General features: G+C 40.4%; 1 long non-coding RNA gene across 1 annotated transcript; it reads right to left on the bottom strand.

Moving 5' to 3' along the window:
- Window positions 1-5,703: 5,703 nt before the first annotated feature.
- On the bottom strand, window positions 5,704-11,061 carry LOC122875320. Its single transcript, XR_006377801.1, has 2 exons — window positions 8,953-11,061; window positions 5,704-7,729 (listed from the first exon to the last, which is right to left on the bottom strand). It is a non-coding gene; the product is annotated as an uncharacterized LOC122875320 (long non-coding RNA).
- Window positions 11,062-12,725: the final 1,664 nt, after the last annotated feature.

The following is a 12,725-nucleotide window of genomic DNA, read 5'->3' as shown; positions in this document are numbered from 1 at the left end:
AAGCCCTGAGAGGCCTTGCCCCAAGTTATTTAGCAGATCCGTTACTGCCTTATGTCCCTTCCCGCACCCTGAGATCCTCGGATGTGTCATTCCTGGTTGTTCCAAGGTCCAGATTGATACTCAAAGGTGACAGAGCCTTTGCAGTTAGGGCCCCGAGACTGTGGAAGACCTGCCTGAGGATGTCAGGGCTGCAAACTCTGTCTCATCTTTAAAATCGCTTTTTAAATCCCACTTTTTTGATTTGGCTTTTCATGGTTTTCATTGATGTTTTATGACATTTTTCATTTCACTCTCTTCATGTTTTATAAATAATAATGTTTAGTTTTGTGGCTTTTAGCTTGTTTTATTCTCTTTTTGTCTTACATACACTCTGTTTTTATTGTGAAGCACTTTGTAACTGTGTTTTGAAAGGTGCTACATAAATAAGTTTTTATTATTATTATTATTAATATTGTTTTTATTATTATTACTTTGTTTCATTTCTCCCTTTTCCAGAAACCATCCATAGAGCCACGCTGCTTTCTAAAAACTAAACACTCAAAGAAACATGAAAACATACAAAACTATAAGGAGACAAATATTAGAAAGATAAAAGAACAAACCAGTAATAAATACATTTGAATACATTTTAAAATGAGAAACAATACTGATTACACAAAACTTAAGTGAGGGTGCAATTGTGCAAAGAGATTTTCTGGCACTAAACTTTGAAAACAGGTTGTACTGACATCAGAGCTTCATCACGCCACAACACATACACATATACACACAATTACACAAACACTTCCTCTCGTTCACACAAACACACTTTCCAGATTAACACACACACGGAGCCCTGCTCTTTATTCGTGTCACTTTGTTGGGACTGTCACGTTTTCCAGCTGTTTACCTCTTTAATTGACACTTTGACCTTTGCGTGTCAGCTTCCTGTCTGTCCTCTCGTTAGTGAGTCAACACAGACGACCGTCACACTGTTCTCACGTCCCCAGACTTATGTAAAATCTGTGTGACAGGAGAGCCACCAACTGAATACTGACACTGTGGACCTCCGTCTCATTACACCTCTCATCACACGTCTCTACAGTGTCACACTTATACCTGTAGTGTGTGTGTGTGTGTTTGGTGGACAGATAGTTTGAGGTTGGCAACTGTAGATACCGTTGTCAGACTCTACAGTTTGTCGACATTTGGTAGTTGTGGGTGGAGGATCAGTAGCAGTAAAAAAACTTCCAGCAGCAGCGGATCAACGTCAGCTCAGCATTCGTCAAATCTGAAAGGACTTTCTACTGCAAAAAGTTTCTACAGTCTTAACTACAGCAAAAAGTCAACTTTTTATATAATTACCATGTCTGTTATTTGAGCATCAACATGAAAGTGGCATGGAGTCTCACAGTGGAAAATGAACTTTTTATGATTCTTGTTTCCAAACGTTACATTGAGAAACACCCAGACATATCGTGGACCAGGACTGGGTATCAAACCTCATCAATAACCGTCAAGTATCAAAAGGCTTCTTGAGGGGCGATCACACAGAGACGCACCGCTACAGGCGCAGCCGCTTCAAAAACGTCAAAACCGCTGGTACGCCTGAGGAGCGGGGCAGCGTGCGCCCCTGCTGCGTGGCTCTCTCACAGTCCATTTATCTGCATAGTAAACGCCATTATACTCACCTGAGAGATTCACCTGGCTGCTCAAGCAACAGGAAGAAAGTGGTAAAGTAGTAAAGCCCGCCTCTTGGATGATTTGATTGGCTGCCTGGACCATGTTTGACATTGCGCTTAAATCTTTTAACTTTTTGCGAGTCTATAAACGCAAGAAAAACGCGCCGCGCAGGACAGGAGTGCACGGCAGGAGCGCCACCATGGCGGTGGACCACCATGGTGGACCACTTTGGGACCTTATTTCGGAAAAAATATGCACGGTGGTTAACGGCGAGAGACAAATTATTTTTTGATCCCGTTTGAATTGTGCCATGAATTACACATATGATGTTTGCCAATTTAAAATATAATTTTGCAAGTCAAGAAAGATTCCAGCTTCTCAAATGTGAGGATTCACTGATTTTCTCTTTTATTTAATGTGCTTTGGATTGTTGGTCAGACTAAAAAAGGAACTGAAACACATCCCCTTGGTACACTCTGAACTTGTGATGGGCATTTTTTTTTTTACCTTTTTATAGAATAAAAATGGATTTATTGGGAAATGACAATTGATGGATTCATAAACAATGAAAACAATCATTAGTTGCAGTCCTTCTTAATGAACAAAAGGTTTAAAACACCATGAAAAGGATCCAGAAGACTCGAGGCCGACCCATTCCTACACTGTATTTCTGAAATCTCTTTTGTCCATCTCACATCACAGATACAGATTTCCATTTCAAATAGTGGACTGAGAATAGAACAGTATAGAATAATAACAGAACAGTCTTTATATATCAGTGCTGAACAATCAAACAAATTTACAGTGATTGATTTGGAACACATTTTATCATTTCAGCAGTATTTCAGAATATAAATGAAGCTTTAAATATTAAAGTGCATTATTAACTGAAGTCACAACTTTAATAAAGTTGACAGACGTGCCCTACTTTGTGCCCACACATGAACTTTAAATGACACCTCTCCTCCTCTCTCTCCCTCTGTGTTTTTGGCTCCTGAGGCTGAGTTGGCCCACATTTGTCACCCTGTCAGCTGTAACCTCAGCTGTGACAGCGTCAACAGTGGCCTTAAGTTCAGCTCGAGAAAACTTTGTGACCCCGAGACTGTGGCCGAGGCAGTGACACTTTACAGGCAGCATCAGAGGCGCCACATCTGAAAGGAAAAAGGACATTTTCCTCTGCTCGCTAAACCGATGACAGCTTTTTCTTTTTAACTTAATATAAGTTAAACAAATCTAAATATACCAGTATACCAAAGATAACTAAATAAGATTACAGGCAGATGTATAACGTTACTGCTTATTTGTAACATCAAGCAGCTAAATCAGCTTCTAAAGAGGAGATATTTTGGCAGCAGATGATACTGTTTAACCAATCGGGGGCATGCAGTAAATGAAATTGTTCATCACAGTTGAAGAGTTTTGATCCAAACCTGGTCTGAGTTTTTGGTTTAGTGAGCAGCAGGGATCTGAGGGCTCCAGCAGGGACGTACAATATCCAGGCAGCATATTAATCATATAGTCAGAATATATTTACAGACCAGGATGTTCAAATGTGTCCTCAGGTCAAAGTCCTAGAACAAAGTTCTGGATGAGCTGTAACTGATGCACAGACTGCAGATCAGTGTACCACCATGCTGGTTTAGTTTCAACATGTTCCTTGTGACTAACTTTCTTCCAGCATCAGTTTATTTGCTCTGTGTTTCTAATGTTGTTGTTGAACCTTTTCAATTCCATGTTTCTGTTGATCGTGCTTCTCAGTGTTTATCCACACACACACACACACACACACACCTGCTGTTTGTATGTCAGGTAAGTGTGTCATGAAAGTGTGACCTCGCTGTTACACGCTCATCACACAAGCTCATTTGTATGCAAGACTAACACAAAATCCTGACACCCAGCCCTGTTTGCTTTATTACGTCGATTTCCACCCATCTGTTTTTAGCAGCATATACAGGGATGGCAACTTTGATCCAGACGGAAATATCTCAACAACTATTGTATCATCTCGTTCACACACGACAGCAAGCTACCATGCACGCTGCTGACCTTGCGGGGGTCATTAGGGGACAACTCGCTCTGCCTGCTGAGCCACAGCCAGTGTGCACTCTTTATTTTTTATTTTGTCTTTTTCGGTATATCGTTACCCTCTATCTAGTATGAAACTTACCATATGAATAAAGTTTTGTAGTTGAGGTAGAAGTGGTAGAGGCAGCAGGAGAGCAGGAAGGAATGTGGGATGTCAGCTCGGAGGTGAGAGGAAGAGGAAGAAGAGAAGAGCTTTTGGCAGTGAACTGCCCGGCAGTCGTTTGCTTCAAAGAAAATTCTCCTTAAAATGTTTCAACGAGTTGTTGTTGATGTTGCTGCGGGTGAAGCGCTTTGCATTTCCACATCCATTTTGTGGTTTAGTTTTTTTATCATTTCCTTAACCCCACTTTTAAATATTTTCATGAGCTCCGGCAGAGTTCAACCGAAAATGCTTCAACACTGGTAAAGCAGGGCTGGCACAAAACCTCGTTGGGGTCCTGAGCATTTTACACACACAGCAAATCTGACATTCAGATGTTTTGGACACTTTGCAACTTATATATATTTTATAATTGAATTATGACAAAAATGTAAACAGAGGAACTGAAAGAGATTTGACATTTTCTGTTTATTCTTCTGAGGGAGCCCAAGAAGCCCAGCTCCGAAGTAGTCTGCACATGTCCATGTTCCATTTTTGAAAAATGTAATGTAGTAAATTGGAGCGCTCCAAAACCTTGCACACAGAGACGATGTATTTGTTGTAATTATTAGGAAAAATTTGCACTACAAAATAAATGCTGCCCTAGAGTGATGAATCTGTCAAAGAAAGATCCTGATATACAGTTAGACTCTATTATCCTCTCAGCACTTCTCTCATTCGCAGAGGGGAAGGGGAAAAGACATCGGGAAAAGAGGATGTTACCATAGTAACACGTCATTAGTTTTAGGAACAGCGGCGACACGAGGCTAACTTTACTGCGGGCCATCCATCAGTGAAAGAAAGCAAACCTTTCCAGATCTTGGATGCAAAGATTTTGTTTCCACGCTGACTGAGTCGAGGGCACGTGAGTTTTATGTTTACAAAGTTAACTGCTTAACATGCTAACGTTTGCTCCTAGCAAATTCAAGCTATAGCTGGCCAAAGAACATTAACCCTAGCCTCAAGTGTAAAGTTGTTGTTGGAGGTTGTTGCTTCTCCATCTGTAATCTTTGAGCCACGTGTTCTGCATGTTGCTGTCCATTTTTTTAGTTACCACAGCACAGTCTTTAAAGCCAAACTGGCTTGCGGGGTATCATTTGGTCTGTCTGCTGGTGTGCATTGCCAAATGTATCTTTCCCTCCTGCCCACACAAGATAATTGGCTGCTGTTGGATTTGTTTTTTTTGTTTTTTTTTTAGGATTGATTCAATGTACAACTATTGTCAGGAAAATGAAAAGCAGTTACTCTGCACACTTTTTAATATCATACATTTCTTTAAATCCTTGAACTTGGGAAGGATATCAAGTCATTCCAAGTCAAAAGGCTAACATCCAAGTGATTGATTGATTGTGATTTTGTCAAATTATTTTGACAGCTTTGGTGTTCCATTTTGCTATTTAAAGTTATAGAAAGGCATTCTGGGAAATGTAGGAAATCGTTAACAGAACCAGAAGTAGACGAGGCAGGTTGGGGGTAAATGGGTTCATCAAAAAAAGTAGATTACAACAGTAAATCACTGCAGGACCTGAACCTCACACTGATGAGATGTAACAGTGGACGAGGCCAGAGGCTTGTTTCCTCCTTTAACATGATTATAATTCCACCCCAGCAGGAGAAACTTTTAAACTTGGTGTGTGTACTCTCCAAACCAAGTGAAGCGGAGATCCCAGCCTGACAGGAGTGTGATCTGGGGATTAGGGCTCAGCCGGAGTTTCCATGTTTGTTTCAAAAGATAAGTGACATCATCAGAAGCTGCTATGAAATAGTCCCGTCTCACACACACACACACACACACACACACTGAAGCGGACATCTTGATAGAAGGATTTATTAAGAGAAAAAAGAGCCTGGCCCTCCTGTAGAGCTTTCTGTTTGATTGCTCCTGCATCCGCACAATTTGATCCTCTGTTAATGATTGAGCATTTTTGCTTTAGAAGTTACAGAAAAGCTACTGGCTGCTGTGGTCGAAAGTGGGAGACAAAAATATTATTATACCAAGGCTGTGTAGGAGTTGCATGGATTAATGAGACTGATAAGTTCTCTTTTGGCTGCACCCTGTGTGGCTGTTAATTCATACACACACTAACAATACCCCAAACAAAGGCGGTGACACAACATCTGCTTTTACACCGTCCAGCGCTGCTGTTGCTATGGTTACCCACAGATGCCTTAAAGGGAGCGAGTCAACATAACCCTGTGTACAGCGTGCTTAATAGCAACTACCAAACAGGATTTGGTGAATTTTGTCGTTTAGTCCATGTAAGGTCCGCTACAGCTGCATATAATACTCATTTCTGATTGGCTGGCAGGTATCAGTTAAAATCGTACGCCTCAAACACGGCTCAGTGAAAAATAGTCATTGTTTCACTACGAAAACAATATGAAAACTAAATGAAAAGCAACCACTTGACGAAATGTTTTACACTTTTCATCAACCAATCAAAACTAAACGATAATGTGAAAAACGGCCAGTGGATAAATGAACTAAACTCTGGGAAACTGGGTATTTTCTGACATTTCATAGACTAAACAATGAATCAATTAATCAGAAAAATAATCAGCAAGTTAATCGATAATGAAAATAATTGTTAGCTGCAGCCCTAGACTGAACGCAAAGTAAAGCAAAATTTTAGACTGTGACTGAAAGGAACTTGAAATAAATGTACGTTTACTGCCGGAGAGACAAAACACATAATGAAAATGACCAATGAAGCAGCACACTGTGGAACTGTGTGGCTGGAGTTTCTCCCATCATGCAACCTGCTCGACTGGTCGTTCACGTTACATTTCTCAATTTGTAATGAAGTGTATTGTACCCATGATTAACCCCTGAGCAACCTGAATGCAGCATTATGTGACATCAGTTTCTGAGTACTATAGGCTACAGCAGCAGTTTGCACTCGGTCCTCTTTCTGTACGTACATAGACGAGAAGAAAAAGGAGAGAAACTGGAGAAAAATGAGAAGAAGAACTGGAGTTTCTGATAAGACATTAGACAGAGTGTAGAGATGTCACACAAACACACGGCAGTCCAGCAGAAACAGTCCCGCCGTCATATTAATAAAGTGAAACAGTATTAATAGTATTGGACAAGAAATTCAATGATAGTGATTACAAATCAGAAATCGATGAGATTCCATAAACAAGAGTTAGAACAAAAGCATTCAAATGAATTAGTGCAGTTACACGAAAACTGGATTCACAAAAATCTGCAAAATCCGTCCCTATAGGAAGTACAATTAATCTAGTAAACATAAGCACATAAAGTCCATAAGAGTAAAAGTAAATACATAACATCAGCTGTTGCTTCGTGTCTCAGAGAACCCTCCTCGAGCCTCACAGCAGAAATAAAAGCACTCGAGCTTCCTTCATGATGGCAGACCGGGACGATTTCCAGGTCAAGAAAAGTGCGATCAAATTGGGATTTGGGATGTACCCAGAGTTTTGTCACTTTCGTCTAATGTAATGACATTCACTCTCATTCATAAATAATCACAGCCCAGGATTGACAGTGTGTATGTCGCCATAGTGGATCAACACACCAGAACTCCAACAGCGATCAAACGTCGCACTCTGCCAGACCTCCCCAGGGGTTTATCCTCTTGAGAAACGCTGCTTCTGAGCTATGTGAGGTTAATATTTCAAAGAAGCGTTTGAAGAAGTTATCTATACAAGAGAGCATGGGGGACACCAGCAGAGCCCTATTTGCACGGGACAGATTCCCACCGCTTCTGGTGTCCAGATGCTGCTGATGGTCTGCAGAGACGGACTCCTCCCTGCAGGTGAAACATCAAACTTCATACCTGAAGCAAGAAATCTCCGCGCTGAAGAGTTGAAGACCTTCAAACAGCAGCAGTGCAGAGAGAGACAGAAAAGCAAGCAGGAGTTTTAATTTTCATCAGCACAATGAATTATGTTTCATTCCTGCAAGGCATGATTATTAAATGCAAATAGAAGATGTAGAAAATGATGGTTTGAGGAGGAAAATAGACCACAGAGTGGAAAAGCAGAGCAGTCTTCCTGACTCGTGTCCTGAGGAGGTTTCATGTGTCCTCAGACATCCGTTCACTGTTGTATTGCCTCAAATGATCTTTGCTGTAAGTTCACCTGGGGCTGTATTCACAAACTTTCTGAGAATATTCCTGGAGAGTATTCCCAGCTTTGGAGTGATTTTAAAAACTCCTCACACCGACTGAAACTTTTGTCTCGTGGGAGAAGGTGTGGTTGCCGTTTTTGCAAGATGTTGTGGTCGAAGTGGGGGACATGTAGTGCACTGGATGTGAGCAGAGGAGGACGAAATGTTCTCTCTGTGACAGTTGAGAGACAAATTGAGCCTCCAGTTATGAGTTTGTCAAAATAATTTAAAACACTGTCTGTATTGGTGCACAAATAGCTACTTTATATTGGGTTGAAACATCAATGTTGCCATGGTAAGGTATGTAATTTACAGCCAACATGATATCAGACTGCACTGTGGGAGCTATAATGAGGAGCTGCAGTAAAGTACTTTCTATCACTTAATAACATACATATGTACTCTGTAGCTCCCTCACTGCAATTAAATAAATGATGCAAACAAGAAGGCACATTTTGTTTGTGAGAGAACTACTTCTTCAGACTTAACTCAGTTTGGACTTTTTCTGATCTTGCACTGTTAGTCATGGCACCTGGATAAAAGTCAGCATCGCAAGTTTTGCTTGATAGAAGCATAATGCTCATGCAATATTTGACAACTGGCACTTAAGACTTTTTTTTTTACAAAAGTCGATTGTGTTGCTCAAAGTCAAATGTTAAGTTACAAAAAATCTTTGGAACCAACCCACCATTTATAATAACAACAATAATAATAATAATAATAATAATAATAATCAAATAAATAAAACCAGAGATTAAAAAGTGCCTTACAAAATGTCATAAACACCACATACTTGTTACACACACCAACCCACATATACATATTAATACACTCATGCAAGACATATCACCCAGATTAAATCAAGTGACAAAAGCTCTTCGATAAAAAGGGTTTTTAAAAACAGATTCCATAGTCGAGGTGCCCTTACAGCAAAAGCTCTGTCCCCTTTAGTCTTCACCTTGACAACAGGTGCCAACAGGTTCCTGCCTGAGGACCTCAGACTGTGTGCAGGTTGGTAAAGGGCGGGTAATTCAAAGACGATGGTGGCCAAGGACGGAGTGGCCATCTGGAGTACCGGGAGGTTGCCTGCAGCAAATTGGGTGAAAGGCTCAATGAAAGGAAAGAAAGCACCAGAGAGGGAGAGAGGGAGCTGGGCTCTGGTGTTCGGCCCAGTCGAGTGAGCTGTCTTGGAAGTTCTGGATGGCTGTCTTCTCCCTGTCTCCCTCTCCCAGCCAGTCACATTCTGTTCGGTAGCTGCCTCCTTACTGTTTCTGTGAAAGTATTTTTTAACATAATTTTAACGCTGGCCAAGCGAGCAGTGGACTGTGGCTGACTCGAATATCAAAGCTAAACACATAAAGGAAGGTCTGAAAAGCTTTTTCTAAATCACCAGTTCTGCATTTATCAGCAGTAACTCTGCAGACAGCAGCCAGAGTGGAGGACCAGAGCAGCAGAGTGGATTCAGGACCACAGCCCACTGAGACCAGTGAAAACACTAGTCCTGCAACTTAAGCCAGATCTAATATAATGGTAATATAATTTGGTTTTCATGGATGTTGTTATTTAGCTCCGATTTCTGCTCTGGTTTCATCAGAAATTCTAATATGCGTATTAATCAAAGTACTCACAGTATTTTGTCTTTGTGATTAGTTCAGATCTCACAGAACTTTGTATAAGGATTCAATTAAGGAAGAAAAGCTACTTAAATTAATTACTGTAAGTGCTGTATTTGCTGCTGTACTGTTCAGTTTGAATTCTAATCTTAGAGCTGAAATGATTGGTTAGTTTTAATGTCACTGCAGAATTTCTGTCCAAATCTTTGTTTCTGAGAAATCATGTTTTGTCCGTAATTTTGGCAGACCTTTCTAAATACTATTAATACTACCTTTGATGACTTCAATGAACTGCTGTCTATAATCTGTATTGACTTTGACTGTGTAGTTATGGTTGGTGATTTTCACATCCATGTTGACAGCCCCCAGGACAGAGAGACTAAAGAACTGTGTTGTGTTCTTGATAACTATGGACTGACTCAGCATGTGAGTCCACACACATCAAGAGGCAAACTCTGGACTTAATCATCTCCAAAAGTCTGAACATTTCTAAGGTTGTGGTGACTGACGTTGCTCATTCCTGTCTTTTCTTTGAGAGTGCTATCTCCGTGCACATAAATGTTCAAACAGTGGTAATCACAAAACAGTATATCACTGAAAACACCAGTGAAATATGTATTCATGCATTCTCTTCCACACCCGCCCTCTCTTGGGTCTCAGTGGACGAGCTTGTAGATAACTTCAATTCTAAAATTACAAATGTTATTGATGCCATTGCACCCACTAAGGTGAAGGCTGTCTCTGGTAAGAAAAGATCTCCATGGAGAAATGCCACACTGGTAAGAAAAGAAAAAAGAGAGTGTTGTAAAGCTGAATGCAGGTGGCAAAAACAAATCTCCAAATTCATTATGACATCTACAAAGAGAGCCTACGCATTTATAATTTAGAACTGAGAAATGCAAGGCGGTTCTTCTTCTGGACTGCAATGAATTTGCCGCCTTCTTCACTGACAAAATTTAGAAAATTAGACCAGTGCCTCCATATCAGGTACATGATATGTGTTGTCCCTGTGTCCAATTAAAATCAATTCAAATAGCATGACACAATTAGATCCTATTAACCATATAAATTTGGAGGACGTTATACAACATCTGAAATCCTCCTCCTGCTGCCTTGATATTCTGCCAACAGGCTTTTTCAAGCCTTTTTTTCTGGCCTCAGATCAAATTGTCAATATGTCTCTTCTCAGGTTTCTTCCCACGGGCCCTGAAAACTGCAATCATCAAGCCACTCTTAAAAAAGAACAATCTAGACATGTCACTAATGAACAATTATAGGCCCATATCAAACCTCCCATTTCTAAGTAAATAATTCTTCAACAGCTGAACAATTTCTTGGCATTAAACAGCTGTTTTGATGTCTTCCAGTCAGGTTTTCGAGCACACCACAGCACTGAGACTGTTCTTGTTAAGGTCTTCATTGACGTCCACTGAAACACAGACAGAGGCAGAATTTCAGTCTTGGTATTATTGGATCTCAGTGCTGCATTTGACACGGTCCACCACAACATATTACTAGACGCACTGGAAAACTGGGTGGGACTTTCTGGCACAGTACTAAACTGGTTTGAATCCTACTTAAAGGACAGGGACTACTTTGTGTCTATAGGTAATTACGCATCAGAGTGGACAAAAATCACATGTGGAGTTCCCCAAGGCTCCATTCTGGGGCCTCTTCTGTTTAACATCTACATGCTCCCACTGGCTCAGATTATGGAAAACAACAAAATATCTTACCATAATTATGCAGACGACACACAAATTTACATAACAATGTCGATGTCATGTCAGGAGACTATGGTCCAGTACAAGCGCTGAGTAAGTGCACTGAACAAATCAACAACTGGATGTGTCAATTAAACAAAGATAAAACTGAAGTAATTGTTTTTGGAGCTAATGTTATGAGTTAATTCTGAAGGTTAAAATTGTTAGATGCTAATATACAAAGCAGAAAATGAGAGTGTAATGTAAAATAGTAAAATAGAGCAGTACCGAGGTTGCTTCATGTGTCCTCAGACATTTGCTGCATAACCTCAGATGACCTTTGCTAAAAACTTATCTTAGGATCCACCTGGGACCGGATTCACAAACTTTCTGCAAATACTCTCAGGGAGCTTTGAGCTTAACCTAAAAATCCTGGGAAGCAGTCCCAGTTTGATTTAGGAAAGGTCTCAGAGCAGCACAGAGTGATGGAGTATGGTAAACCTTTAATCTCAGTGAGAGTGTGGTTGGTTGCGGGTGGAGAGAGAGAGTGCTGTTGTGGTCAGAGACTGAGACACTGATAATTATTTGGGCAGACAAATAAATACATTCTCTGCCACAGTTTATTTTATCAAATGAATAATTGAGCAGCTATTTTGGGTTCAAGCATCAATGTTGCCACGGTTAGGGATGTTTTTACAGCTGTCTTGAATCAGACTGTACTGAGGGAGCCATAATGAGGAGCTGTGGTGAGGCAGCTCTGTCTCTTGAGCCAATCAACTTGATGTCCACACAGTTTAACAGAGTGACTCAAAGCAGAAGTGACATGTGGAGCAAGGATACTTTTTTAAGACTTGCCTGGGTGTAGTTTTCTTTTTTGTGTACTTCATTACATTTAGGAGGTAGTGTATGCATCCATGCCTGAAGTTTGGTGGATGTTTGAAGATATTCAGATATACTATTCTAGGACGTAAGTACTTAACTGTGATTTAAAACAGAGACAGAGAGAAGAAAAGTAACAAAAGAGCAATGAAGAAAGTTGAAAATATATTCGGGGCTATGTGGTGCAACAAACAAAAAGCCATTGATTCACAGCCTGTGAAATTAAATTTATCTGCTGAATTTTAACAGTGAGTCAAACAGAGTACTATCAGAGAATAGTGGCATTTTTCCAGCAGTGTAATTACAGTGTGCAGCTGCATTGACAAGCCAGGCTGTCAAACAAAAAGGCTCTCTGCCCACTCATCATTGTAATCATTGTGTGCGATCATTGTGCACCAAAACTGATCTGTTAAATACCTTTGGGTGACTTAATTTTCAGTATTTCATTTCAAAATATCTAGTTATTAGTTTAATTTCTGTGATGGGACTCCAGCTGGCTACCTGGA

Source organism: Siniperca chuatsi, linkage group LG4, assembly GCF_020085105.1.
Source record: "Siniperca chuatsi isolate FFG_IHB_CAS linkage group LG4, ASM2008510v1, whole genome shotgun sequence".
Lineage (NCBI taxonomy): Eukaryota > Metazoa > Chordata > Actinopteri > Centrarchiformes > Sinipercidae > Siniperca > Siniperca chuatsi.
This window is presented reverse-complemented; position numbering and strand designations above follow the sequence as displayed.